The 13725-nt window shown below is 43.9% G+C and overlaps 1 protein-coding gene across 1 annotated transcript in view; it reads right to left on the minus strand.

Annotated features, from left to right (window-relative positions):
* Positions 1-13725, minus strand: part of ADAMTS9 (ADAM metallopeptidase with thrombospondin type 1 motif, 9) — a 211816-nt gene that overhangs the window by 1418 nt on the left and 196673 nt on the right. The window lies entirely within an intron of this gene.

Consider the following 13725-nt stretch of genomic DNA (forward strand, 5'->3'; position numbering starts at 1 on the left):
TCTATATGCAGAACACATTATCTTGGAGGCTGGGCTCTATAAGAAGAAATGTGGCATAAGAAGTGGAGGAAGATTCATCAACAACCTGCGTTATGCAGATGACACGACTCTGCTTGCTGAAACTGAGGAGGACCTAAAGCACTTGCTGCAGAAGGTCAAGGACTTCAGCCTTCAATATGGATTGAATTTCAATATCAAGGGGGGAAAAAAAGATTCTCACCACTGGGCAAAGTGGCAACATTGTCATGGATGGTGAAGAGTTTGAGATTGTAAACAGTTTTAGTTTGCTTGGTTCCACATCAACACTCTTGGCACCAGCAGCCAGGAAATTAAAAGACATATTACTTTGGGGAAAGTCTACTGTGAAAGACCTCTCCAAAGCACGGAAGAGCAATGATATCAGTCTGGAGACCAAGGTGTGCCTGATAAAGGCCATGGTCTTTGCAATCACTTGTTAGGCATCAGAGAGCTGGACAATGACTAGGGATGGTAGAAGAAGAATTGATGCCTTTGAGTGGTCTTGGAGAAGAGTACTGAATATACCATGGACTGTTAAGAGAACGTGCAGGTTCATCCTAGAGAGTGTAAAACCAGGCTGCTCCTTAGAGGCAAGGATTCTGAAGCTTTGTTTGACATATTTTGGACATGTTGCAAGCAGGGACCAGTCCTTGGAGAGGCACATCATACTTGGAAGGATGGAGGGACAATGCAAGACAGGAAGACCCTTGATGAGATGGATTGATTCAGTGACTGAACAGTAGGAGTAGGTGTGTCAGAGACAATAAGATTGGCACAGAATAGAGCAGGGTTTAGGGCTGTTGTACATAGGGTCTCTATGAGTCACAGGCAACTCAATGGTATGTAACAGTAGCAACAAGAGAGGTTAGTGGGCAGAGGAGGGGAGAGGGTGAAAAATAAGAAAAATTCAATGGGATCTTGAAAAGATGGGGTGATAATAGCCACAGATCAATAGAAATTAATAATACAAAACACAATGTAACAATGTAAATGAAGGAATGTGTGAAATACAATGTACATGAATGAAACGAAGTCTTAAAAAAATAAAAGGAAAAAACTCACAATGTATATAAAAGATTGCATAAAACATGTACATGAAACACAATGTGTATGAATGACTAGTCATATGCAAAATAATAATAATAATAATAATAATAAAAGAAAACTTAAATATCTTGACTTGTCCTATTGCATGGGGTGCTCAGCAGTGGTAGAACTTTATTATGATTTTTTTTTTAACTTCAGGCCCAAGACTGAAATTTTCTGGACAAGAACTGTTCTCAATTACTATAATCAACCACTTAATGGTTTTAGAGATCAATTTTCTTGCTACGTATTTGATAAAGGTTCTTAATTGACTATAAAATAAAAATGTAAAGCCTTATTTATATGCAAGAGTTATACAAGGTATTTAAGTGACAGCTATTATTTGAATCACAAGTAATTTATATGCTTTTCATGGTGTTTAAAGGGTTTCTGGTGACTTAATACTAAGGAGTTGCACTGTCAACCCAAAGGCATGTGGTTCAAATCCACCCGCTGCTCTGCAGGTGAAAGATGGGCAATCTCCACCTGTGTAATTTACTGCCTCTGAAAACCAGCCAGAGGGCCAGCAATAGCCAGTTCCAATTTGATGGCACAAACCAATAATATGTTGTCAATGGGTAAAATAAGAAGCACAGTTAGTATCGCACACAAATTTACAGTAGGCATATATCCCAAGTTTCTCTTCAGCAGTGTTTTGAGGCGTTTGGCACAAATGTATGGGAAATTGTAACATTTCAAGACCCATCTAACTGTATAATTCCATGCAATCTTTAATTTCAAATTACTAATTGGCAATGTAATGACTTATTAAATAGAAACTATTAAGAGAAAATGCTAAAAAAATTATACAAATGCTTATTCTATTATGAATATGGTAATTTAAAATGATATTACAGATTAGACTGACACTGGTGTTTGGCAACACTGAATATCCTACAGATAGTAGTCTAAAGGATACACAGGCTGGCCCGGAGGGTGCCTCATAGAGACAAAGATGGTGAAGCTATGTCTCATTTATTTTGGGCTTGCTGTCAGGAAGGGGCAGTCCTTAGAAAGAGGTCTCATGGTGGGAAAAGTCAGAAAGAGAGGAAGACCCTAAATGAGATGGTTAGAGAAAGAAAGGAAGAACTTTAACAAGATAGATTGACATAGTGACAATGTATATAGGCGACCTTTAAGAATAGTGCAGGTTGGGCCAAGGTTAAGCTCTGTTGTATACAGGGTTACTAGGCGTTGTAGTGAGTCGTAGTGAACTCAACGGCACATAACAATGACAACATCTATGTAAAAGGGGGGAGAGTGGAAAAGAGGAGGGTAGTTAATGAGATGGATTGTCACAATGGCTGCAGCAACACAATGAAGCACAGCAGAGAGTGTAAGCTTGGTGCAGGCTGGGCAGGGCTTTGACCTGTACACAAGGTCATTGTGAGTCGGAGTTGACTCAGTGGTCCCGCACTAACAACAATGACTCACATAAGGTACTTAGAACAGTATTTGGCCCAACACACTTGTCCATAAATACTGTTGTTGTTGTGTACTGTAGAGTTGGAATCATCTCATAGCTGACCCTCCAGCAGGTTTTCAAAGGCAGTTGATTGTATGGGAGGAGATTGCCCATCCTTCTCCTGTGGTGCAGCTGGTGGCCTTGAACCTCTTGCCTTTAGCAATTACAGCGCAGCTTTTTGCCATTAGGCCATCAGAGCTAGCCATTATAATTGTAAAGACTTCTTTTTCCCCATGAGGAAACTCCATCATAGGTTGTTCTTATGACAATGAGGAAGTCTGAGTAATTAGAAAGTTGTTGATACTGGCTTGACAATGCTCATACTGTCTCATTAACTGGGGTTCCATTAATTTAAATCTTAGATAAAGGCTGAGCTAAAACTTCATTTTCACTACAGAATGGAAAAGCCACACAGAGCAATATCATAAACATGATTACCATGGAAACAAGGTCTACTTCACAGAAAAAAATGTTTCCTAGAATTTAAGAAGTACCCATGTTCAATCAAGCACTAATTGTAAATCATTTTTAGTTCTTCCTTACAGCAGACCTTTGAAGAATCTTTTTTTAAGTGACAATTTTGTTAGCCTCTGTTGAGCTATTAGAAAGAAGTGTCTCAATCTCTATTCCATTAGAAATAAGTTTAGATTTCATAATGTCAACTGATAATGATGTCTTTTGCAGCTAATATGATTAAGAAAGTTTGACTCATATGATTTAGAAGGTCAGTATACCCTTTGAAATGATTTATATTCATTTGGAGATGTTCTGATGGTGGGAAGGAGTTGCCTTTGTAGGAGAAACATGTCTCCTCCAATCAGGAACAAAGAAAGACACGAGGTCTTCTTTACAGCCTCAGACAATGGAGGTGTGAGTTAGAACTGATTCAAGTGCAGTGAGTGTTTTGTTTTATCCTTGAAATTGCTCGTAAAACATACCATCTATACTTGGTTTTGAACATAGCTCTAGACAGTTACATATACTTGAACCTATGTGCTTGTGTTGTTAGTGAATCAGCTCTGACTCATGATGCTCTCTTGTCACTCACTGTCTGGTTCTGAGCCACCTCTTGTCACCAATGGTGTACTGGAGTTAATTGCTGTGGCTACTGAGTCAGTACATCTTTTTAAGGGTTTCTCTCATATATGTTGGCCCTCTACTGCCCTTATGATAACGTTATTTTCCAGTAATTGATCTTTTCTGATGTGTTCAAAGTGAGCTGAAGTCTCGTCATCTTGGCTTCTAAGGAACGTCACAGTTGATGTAATGCTGGTTCTTGAGGCAGCCACAGTGTGTGTATCTCTCTCTCTATCTTATTGTTTGCCAACACCAGAGTCTGAATCCATCAATTCTTTTTCTGTTTTCCTTTTCCTGTCATCCAACTTTCACCTACAGAAATCCACTGCTTTTCAAAAGTTCACTTTATACTCCTTTGTTTTCATTAAAGACTCACATTAGTGCTCAGTTTTGATAACAGGAAGCTAGCCGAAGAGGATTTTTGCTTTTAGGAGAAAAGGCGAAAAGCAAAACTAGTGTTCATAGTGCCTCAGGAAACTGTTCAAGTCTGAATTGCCAAAGAGGCTCTTCAGGCCCCTCCCCCACCAACGACCCTCTGCATCTCAGCGTGAAAATGTCACCGCTTTGAACCACGTCTGTGAACAGGATACCCACCAAGCCCACGGCCAGCAGCCACGTCAATTCCAACTCACAATAACTCTGCTGGGTCTTTGAGGAGACCCAGCGGAGTTGGGTCTCCTCAGAGTCTCTTGACCACACGAGACTGTGCCTGGTGGATTTGAACCACTGACCTCCTGGCTAGTCACCAAGTAACACGCTATGTCACTGAGCTCCACTCACACGTGTTATTTTAGGTTTTGTGTATTATTTCGTGTGTTCTTTTTTTTTTTTTTTGCATCTGGAGATGTTAAAAATATTTTCCTCTTTAAATTAACAGTAAGCACTTCTTTGCTTTACACCATTTCAGTTTGCAGAAAGGTTTCAGAGCCATGCTCTATCTACTTTCAGAGAGAGAGGACGGTAATTTGTATGTATCCCAGTTCTACTTGCTGCTGAATCAGTTCTGATTCATGGTGACCCTATGCGTGTAAGAGGGTTGTGCGACAAAGGACTGACAATTCTTGATATTTCATAAGTAGCTCAACACATACACTTTTCTTCCATGTATCTTTGTGTGGATTTGAACTTCCAGCCTTTCAATTAACAACCAAACACATTAGCTGCTTGAACGACCCCAGACTCTAAACTGGTGCCATTGATTCGATTTGGACTGCTGGTAACCCCATGTGTCACAGACCAGAACTGCTCAATAGAGTTTTCTTGGCTTTACTCTTTATGGAACCAGAATGCCAGACCTTTTTTCTGTGGAGCTTCAGGGTATACTTGAACCACTGATCATCAGGTTAGCTGCTGTTGTTATGTGCTGTCAAGTCACTTGCAACTCATAGCAACCCTATGCACAACAGCTCTGAATCCCGCTCTATCCTGAGCCAACCTCATTGACTCTGACACATCTACCTCCATTACCCCAGGCACTAAGTCAATCCATCTCATCGAGGGTCTTCCTCTCTTGTACTGTCCCTCCACCCTCCCAAACATTATGTGCCTTTCCAAAGACTGATCCTGCCTTGCAACATGTCCAAAGTATGTTAGACAAAGCTTCAGAATTCTTGTCTCCAAGGGCAGCCTGGCTTCACCCCCTCCAGGACAAACCTGTCTGTTTGTTACTCCTAACAGTCTGTGGTATATTCATTACTCTTCTCCAGCACCACAGCTCAAAGGCATCAATTCTCCTTCTATTATATCGAATCCCTCTTCAGTTTTCTGATGCATAACAAGTAATTGTGAAGTAGGAGAACACAAACTGTGTCCTCCAGGGACCTCAATACATGTAAAATCCTGTTTAATCTCTAGAGGGATGTAGAGAATAAAATATATGCATATAAAATGTAATTTACTGAGATTTTGCTATACTGCTTTGTAAGATGATTATTATACTAGGCGGAAAGTTGAATTTCCTGAGTTGCCGGCTAGGAGGACGTGCTTGGGCGGTAATGAGAGTCGCTTCCCTCCCCACCCAACGTAAGCTTTTTGTTCAGGATGCCTTGGCTTCGCTGCATGGTAAATGAACTCAGAACAGCAAATGAGTTATCTCCTCTGTGGCAATGCAACTTTCATTAATTTTTAATTTCAAAAAAATTCTTTGATTTACAGCCTTTCCCCCAGTCCAAGGGAGGTTCATTAGGCCATAGGCCCAGGCAGCCTAGCTTTATATAAGAGTTGTTCCTTAATTCTTGCTGAATCCCACTAATTTCCTAGGCACACAAGGAAGGCAAAGAGGTCTGTGAGCTCCTCTCATGCTCACCTGGGAAGTGAATGGCCCTTCAGTGGCCTGGCTCAGGCCTGCTTAGAACCACCACCCTGGATGAGGGGCAGATGAGTACCCAGAGAACTGGCTGCTAGAGTGGAGGGTGGGACTCTGAAAGAGTCTGAATACTAGTATTCTGGAGGTGGTTGTTGTGTGCCATTGAGTTGCAATTGACTCATAGCTGACCCTCCAGCAGGCTTTCAGACGTAGTAACTTGCATGGGAGGAGATGGTTCATTCTTCTCTGGCAGAGCAACTGGTGAATTTGAAGTGTGCACTTTGGGACTGCAGCTTCGTACTCCTGGGCTGCCAGAGCTCCCAATGTGGTGGTTTCTATGTGTCATTAAGTTTGAGCCAACTCATAGCTGACCCTCCAACAGGTTTTCAGGGCTAAGACCAAAATGACTGTAACATTTTGATACAGTGTTTCAGTAAAATTTTACTGTTGTTTTTGGGTGCTGTCAGTCATAGATGACTCATAGCAGCCCTGTGAATGAAAGCCCTGAGCACTGTTCATAGAGTTTCTGAAGGCAAGCCATTTCGGAAGCGGATGCCACTCCTGCTTCCAGGCTTGTATTAATCGGGAAGCTCCCATAAACACTGCCCGCCATGGGTGACCATTATCACATTTGGCACATCAGTGTCACAGTAAACTTTAAGCCCAGCTCACATGTGTCACTCTGTCCACAAGGTAGACTTTCTGATGTGCTCCACTTGGAGCTGCCACCATCTCCCAACTCCAGGGATGCTTTGAATCTCGTGCAGTGGTTTGTACACTCTACCCATGCGTGTTGCTGTCATTGCTGCTGGTATTTTTACGGCAGCTGATTTTATCCAGTGTCTGGTGTTTCACTCAGATCCATGAAGACCCAATGTGTATCAGCGCAGACCTGGACTCCACACGGTTTCCTATCGTTGATTGCTAGGCATTTCTTCTGAGGCACCTCTGCATGGACTTGAACTGCCAACCTTTCAGTTGACAACCAAGTATATTAACCTCTGTACCACACAGTTCCTCCAGAGTTTGTGTTACAACCACAATATGTATAACCAAACTCAAGTCCATTGCCTTTGAGTTAATTCTGATTCAACATGACATGATATGGACAGAACAGACTTGTTCCATAAAGTTCAAAGCTGCAAATCCTATGGAAGCAAAGCAACACAACATTCTCCCTTCAAGTGGCTGGTGAGTTTGAACCACTATCTTTTGGTTAAGAACCTCGTGCTTGAACATCACTCCACAAGAGGTTCTCATATACTGTTAGCTAATACTTACTGTTGCTGTGGTTATGGCTGTTGAGTCAATGACTCATAGCAAGCCTATGAATGGCTCTGAAGCGTGCCCTATCCTGAGCCAACCTCCCCATCTCTGACACACCTGCCCCACTGCCACAGTCACTGTTTCAATCCAACTCATGTAGGGTCTTTCTCTCCTGTGCTGACCCTCTGCCTTTCCAAGAATGATGTCCTTCTCCAAGGACTGACTGACAACATGCTTTGAGACAGAGCTTCAAAATCCTAGCCTCCAAGGAGCAGCCTGGTTTCACCTTCTCCAGGACAGACATGCTCATTCTCTTGGCAGTCCTAGGTAAATTCAATCCTCTTCTCCAGAACCACAACTCAAAGGCATTGATTCTTCTTCTGTCATCCTTACTCACTGTTCAGCTCTCAGATGTACAGCAACCTATGGTCATTTGGATCCGGTGCATCTTAGTCATTGTTGCTCTTCAGCTCTCTGGAGAGGGCCCTGACAGCAGACTTTCCCAAAGCAATTTATCTTTTGATTTCCTGACTGCTGATACCAAGAGTGCTGATTTTGGGTCCGAGCAAGATGAAATTGTTAACAACCTCAATCTTCTCTCCATCCATCATGATGCTGCCAATTGGCCTGGTGGTGGGAATCTTTGTTTTCTTGATGTTGAGATGTGATCCGTATTGAAGACTCCTGCTGTGTGTCATGCAAACACTTTCATATCATCATTCCACACACATATCACAAGAACTCAATGAGACTGAAAAAAAAAATCTCAAAGTCATTGCTGTTTAGTCAGAACTGACCTATAACTGACCCTCCAGTGGGTTTTCAGAGACTAAATTTCCTGGGAGGAGACTGCCTATCTTACTCCAGCAGAGCAGCTGGTGGATACGAATCCCCTACCTTTGGGGTTGGCAGTCAAACCCCCAGGCCACGGATGAAAGAAGAGCAGATTCAATCTCCATTTCACAAGTGAGGAAACTATGGTTTCCCCAAAGTCACATAACTGTGTCAACCTGGCAGTGTCAACAATGGGCCGATGCAGCCAGGCCAGCTTGGACCCTGGTGCTCACCCTGCACCCAGCAGTCACTCAGGGGAGGACAGCATGCTTGAACGCATTTGCAGGCCCCATGTTTTGGGCAGTGGAGCCCTACTGATGCCAAGATCTTGGACTTTGGCTTCCAGAACTATGTGGAAATAAATGTATGTCCTCTAAACAATGTAATTTAAATTATCTCATGCTTTTAATCTTTAAATAACGTTTTGCTGTGTACCGTCAAGTCCGAACCAACTCACAGTTGACCCTCTAGTGGGTTTTCAGAGGCAACTGATTGCACGGGAGGAGGTTACCCATCTTTCTCCTACAGAGCAGGTGGTGGGTTTGAACCACATACCTTCGTGTTGGCTGCACAATTCCTTACCACTAAAGCTACCGCTTTGTGATATTTTGTTATGGCATCCTTAGGAAATAAGACACTTTTTATGATTTGTGCCTTATTTTAATTTGACTGCTTGAATGAATCCCCTGGCATTGGCAGAACTTGGAGGAGCAGAAAAATAATTCAACACAAGTAAATTGCCCTGCAAATGGGCAGAGAAGGGTGAGTGTTGGGCTCCATCGGAGCAGCATGAGGAAGTGCGCTTCCTTGACTTAGAGTCTTGGAAACGGGCTAGAGGGGCATCAGGAGTCGGAATTGACTTGACAGCGGTGGGTATTAGAATTACGGATTCCCTGGGGGTACTAATGGATAAGCACTTGACTACGGGCTGAAAGGTCGGCAGTTGGACCCACTTGAGACAGGAGAGGATAAGACAGACAATCTGCTTCCCTAAGCAGTTCTGTTTGCATACACAGGCTGCCACAAGGCGGAATTGACAAGGCAACACCTAACAACAGTAGTGACATTATTATAATAAGTCTTTTCTATCACTGCCATCGATGACTGCCCACGAGGGAGCCCCCAGTTCATCGACAGCGCGCTCTGCTTTTATCAGCTTTTGCCTGGTGGTGAGCCAGCCTGCCACTTCTCCACGGGAGGCCGGAGATGCTACCTCAAGATGATCAGAGTTTCCTTTTTAGTTTTGCTTGGGGAAAACATTTTATTGCCAGGCAGGTTTGGAAAATTGAGGTTTTCATTGTGTTTTCTCCTTTGTCTCTCCCAGTGGAAAAATGAGAGGAAATGAGGAGTGATGATTTGAGGCCCAAATCTTAAAATTGCAGTTTTGAGAGGAGAGCACTTTAACTGGCCCTGCCTCTGTCCCTTGGGGCCAAGATGGCGGCAGGCGATGGGGTTGGGGAGAGAAGGAAATTGTGACAATTTTCTGTGTTCTAAGAAACTAGTTTTATATGTGTGTGTGTTGGGGGGGAGGGAAGGGATTCAAAGGTGTAACTCTGCAAAGAAAGCTCTGTGTTGGGTTTAGTTTAGGTCACTTCTAGGTCAAAATGTGGTCCCAGCCCATGGAGTCAGCCTTACCTGGGAAGCTGCTGAAGTTTACATGTCTAAGCTACTCTCCTGATGGGCTGTTTTAATAATTAAGTTAACATACCTTCAAGTTTGAGACCCCACTCTCATTGGTTCAGGGAGCTCTGATGGCCTACGGGTAGGGAGTTGAGTTATCAGCTCAAACATGGGCGGTTTAAGTCCACCAGCTGCTTTGTGAGAGAAAGATAGGCAGTCTCCTACATATTTTAAAATGTGCCTTGAAATGATAATTTTCTTCCTGTGTTCCTTACCCGACATGTGGGTTCAGCCACATAGCCAATACTGTCACTTTCAACTGAAAAGCTGCTGGAGGGTCAGCTCTGAGGTGGTTCCAAGCTGATGCAGGTGAGAGTGTGTTGTGGATAAAGTATTCGCTCACTACTATCTAAGATGTTGGCAGTTCAAATCCACCAGCTTCTCTCTGAGACAAATATCAGGCAGACTGCATCTGTAAAGATATTACCCTCTGCTATCAAGTGACTTCTGACTCACAGCAATACTAAAGGATACAGCAGACCTGCCCCTTTGGGTTTGCAAGGCTGTAAATTCTTAAGGGAGCACATTGCCTCTTCTTTTACCAGGAGAGAGGCTGGTGGGTTCAAACTGCCAACCTTATTGGCAAGCAGCAGGATGCCTTAACCACAGCACCACTGGTGCTCCTTCCATAAAGACTGACAGCCTTGGACACCCTCAGGCTTCTACTCTGTCTACAGGGTTGTGAAGGGTTACAGGGGACTCAGAGGCTGTGGGTTTGAGGTGAGGGGAATGCTTGTTTAAATAAAGTCACACAGGTTTGCTTGCTCTGTTTTTTCATCTTAACTTCTAATATGCTAACATTTACTATGACTCCTTAGGGAGGAAATAAAATATACAATGTCTCTCAAGTGAATTTAGCTGGAATGCGTATTTTCATGGGCATCAGAGAAGCTGTGCTATAGACCACACTGTGGTCAGACACAGAAAGACTTAACTCCTGGCTGCTGGCATCCTGAGATTTCCCATTTCCAGCTCCCAAGTCAATGTTACCACCAGGAATAAGACTCCTGGAATCCTCTTGGGTTTAATGTTGAGCTCAGGTTCTGTTAGCTGTCACGAAACACTGAGATTAATGAGACTAATGCTATTGTTACGTGCTGTTGAGTGGAACCGACTCATAGCTGATCTTCTCAAGGGTTTTCATAAGTTGGAAACTGCGTGGAAGAAGAGCACCCATCTTGCTCTCATGCAGCAGCTTGTGGATTGGAACTACCTGACTTTGGTTTGGCAGCACAATTCCTTAGCCATTAGGCCACTCGAGCTCCCTAGAATAATATTACATGTAATATATAATATTGGAAGGAGGAGTGGCATCCACTTCCATAATAGCTTGCCTCCGGAAACCCTATGAACCTGGAGAGAGGACGAAAGGCACCCAAGCGTCCAGGACTCTCCTTCATAGGGTCGCTATGAGTCGCCTGCGACTGTAGCGCACTTAACAACAACAACAACAACAACATATAATATGTTTTTGTTGCTGTGTACTGTTACAGTGGGTTTTCAGAGGTAGTTAATTGCATGAAAGGAGACTGCCCATCCTTCTCCCACCAAGCAGCTGGTGGGTTTGAACCGCTTTCCTTCAGGATTGTAGCACAGATTCTTACCACTACGCCACCAGAGCTCCCTAATATATATATGTAATGTAGTATCATATAATAACAATACTGACAGACCATCGTCAACCACCCTGCACAGGGACTGAGGGGCAACCAGAGCAGCCTGGTGGAGCAGTGACAATTATCTCCAAAAGGTGGCGCTCGCAGCTGGAATGATTTTCTAGATTCTGTTGAAAGTGACAATATTGCTATGTGGCTGAACCACATGGTGGGTGAGGTGTACAGGAAGGAAATGATCATTTCAGGGCACATTTTATAACATGTATGCTCTTTCTCAGCTATCTTTAGTTCCTTGGTGCAAGGAAAAGTATGTAAGACTGAATCAGGTTTGAAGCTTCCTGAGTCATTTTTGATTTAATGACTCATGTAACACAGCAAAACCGCCCCATTGACTTTCTTAGGGTAGGTCACCCTTACAGCAGGGGCTCTGGTCACCCTTACAGCAGGGGCTCTGGTCACCCTTACAGCAGGGGCTCTGGTGGCCCTCACAGCGGGGGCTCTGGTGGTCCTCACAGCGGGGGGACTCTGGTGGTCTGGTGGTAAGGAGCTGTGCTGTCAACCAAAAGGCACATGTGGCTTGAATCCACCAGCTGCTAAGAGGCAGAAGGATGGGCAGTTTCTTCCTGTGTGACTTACTACCTCTGAAAACCCACTGGAGGGTCAGCTATGGGTTGGTTCTGATCCAATAATACACAACAACAACAACAATCCTTACATGAGTAGGTCTTCTTTTACTAAGTCATTGGGCGGGTTCATACCACCCAGTTTTTGGTTACCATCTGACTGCTTAAAGACCTGTACCACTAAAGCTCCTCAGATTTGAAATAGTTGATGGATTTAGATGGAGAAATGAAGTAGTGAATTTTTATCCAACTTAATATTTCTGTATTTTAATTTCTCAAACACTTCAAAAAACATATTATATATCAGAAATTAAAATTTAACTGGTTGGCTAGTATCTCTCAAATGATAAGTATGGCAATTCCACAAAACCATTTCCATGTTGTCTCTTCTTTCTCCTTCCTAGTTTGAATTGGGGTCCCTGAAATATGTGAGGAGCTCTGGACGTGTAGTTTGTTGGCTGTTGTGCTCCTAACCAAAATGTTATGTCTCCAGTGGTTCAAATCCATCAGTTGCTCCTTGAGAGAATGATGTGCCATCTCCTCTCCTGCAATTTAAACCTGAAGGAGGGGCTTTATGAGTTGGAACTGGCTGAAAGGCAGCGACTTTTGAGCTGAGAAATATGCATTGGAATCCTAACCCTGTAGCCTGCGGATGTAATCCCATTTGAGACTAGGCTTTCCTTTGTGATGCTAATGGACCTATTTGTGGAGTGTGTGCCCTAAATCTAATTGCATCTGACACAGCTCAGCTCAGAGCAGCATATGCAAAGACAGAGGCAAGCAAGCACAGACCAGGAGGGGTGTCAGGCAGAGGAGGAAGCAGCCAAGTGAAGACAGCCCAGGATTGGGGCACACTGAGGCCACAGAAGGGGCACCAAGGGTCTTCCCGGAGCCCAGGAGCCCATCCCTGCAACCAGCTCTCCAAATCAGAACCTCCAACCTCCTAAAGTGTCAGGAAATAAAGTTCTGTTCTTTAAAGCACCCATTCAATAGTAGCATTTCTGTTACAGCAGCACCATGAAGCAAGACATTCCGCATCGTCCTACATGTCTGAGGGGCCCCTGGGGAGAGGTCATGGCTGAGGCAGGGCTGGGAAGACAACCCACACTTGAGTAAGTGACTTGTTTAGTCCACAAGTCAGGGTCCTGCCCAACATCTATAGGACTGTGGAGAGACTGGGAAGGGCACTGGGTTTCTTCCTGCCTCAGGAACACCTGAGGAGTTTCAGATTCCCCCATCTTGGGTCCCAGCCTTCAGAGCTTCCCATCTGCTTATGGGGGAGCCCTGGGTGAGGCATTTACAGCACTGCTGGTGATGCTATTGTGCAGCCAGGAGGAGAAGCATGTACACCCTGATAGTTTATTAGGTGAGCCCCATGGGCCCGTCACCCACACATCCCGACTCAGCCACCCCTGGACCTGTGACCTGCACATCCTGACTCAGCAACCCTGGGCCTGTCCCCTGCACATCCAAACTACTACAGATGATGCTGGAGGTTGGGGGTCAGGATGGGTGCAGGGCACATGCTGAGGGGCAAGATGGTGAAAATCTGGTAGCTGTCCAATCTGTATTTCTAGAATCCCCTGGAAAGTTCAGCTGATAAACAGTTCCTGATTTCCAGTCTAATTCGTATTTCAACTTTTCTTAAGATGAAAGCTCCCTTTTCCCCGAAGTTCATAAAAGAAAATCCCGTGCTGGCTAATTACAAAGTGTCTGTGGTATAGACTCGCTGAGATGCTTGGAGCTGCTTTCAGC

Source organism: Elephantulus edwardii, unplaced genomic scaffold, assembly GCF_000299155.1.
Source record: "Elephantulus edwardii isolate Elephantulus edwardi_28Jun2011 unplaced genomic scaffold, EleEdw1.0 scaffold00132, whole genome shotgun sequence".
Lineage (NCBI taxonomy): Eukaryota > Metazoa > Chordata > Mammalia > Macroscelidea > Macroscelididae > Elephantulus > Elephantulus edwardii.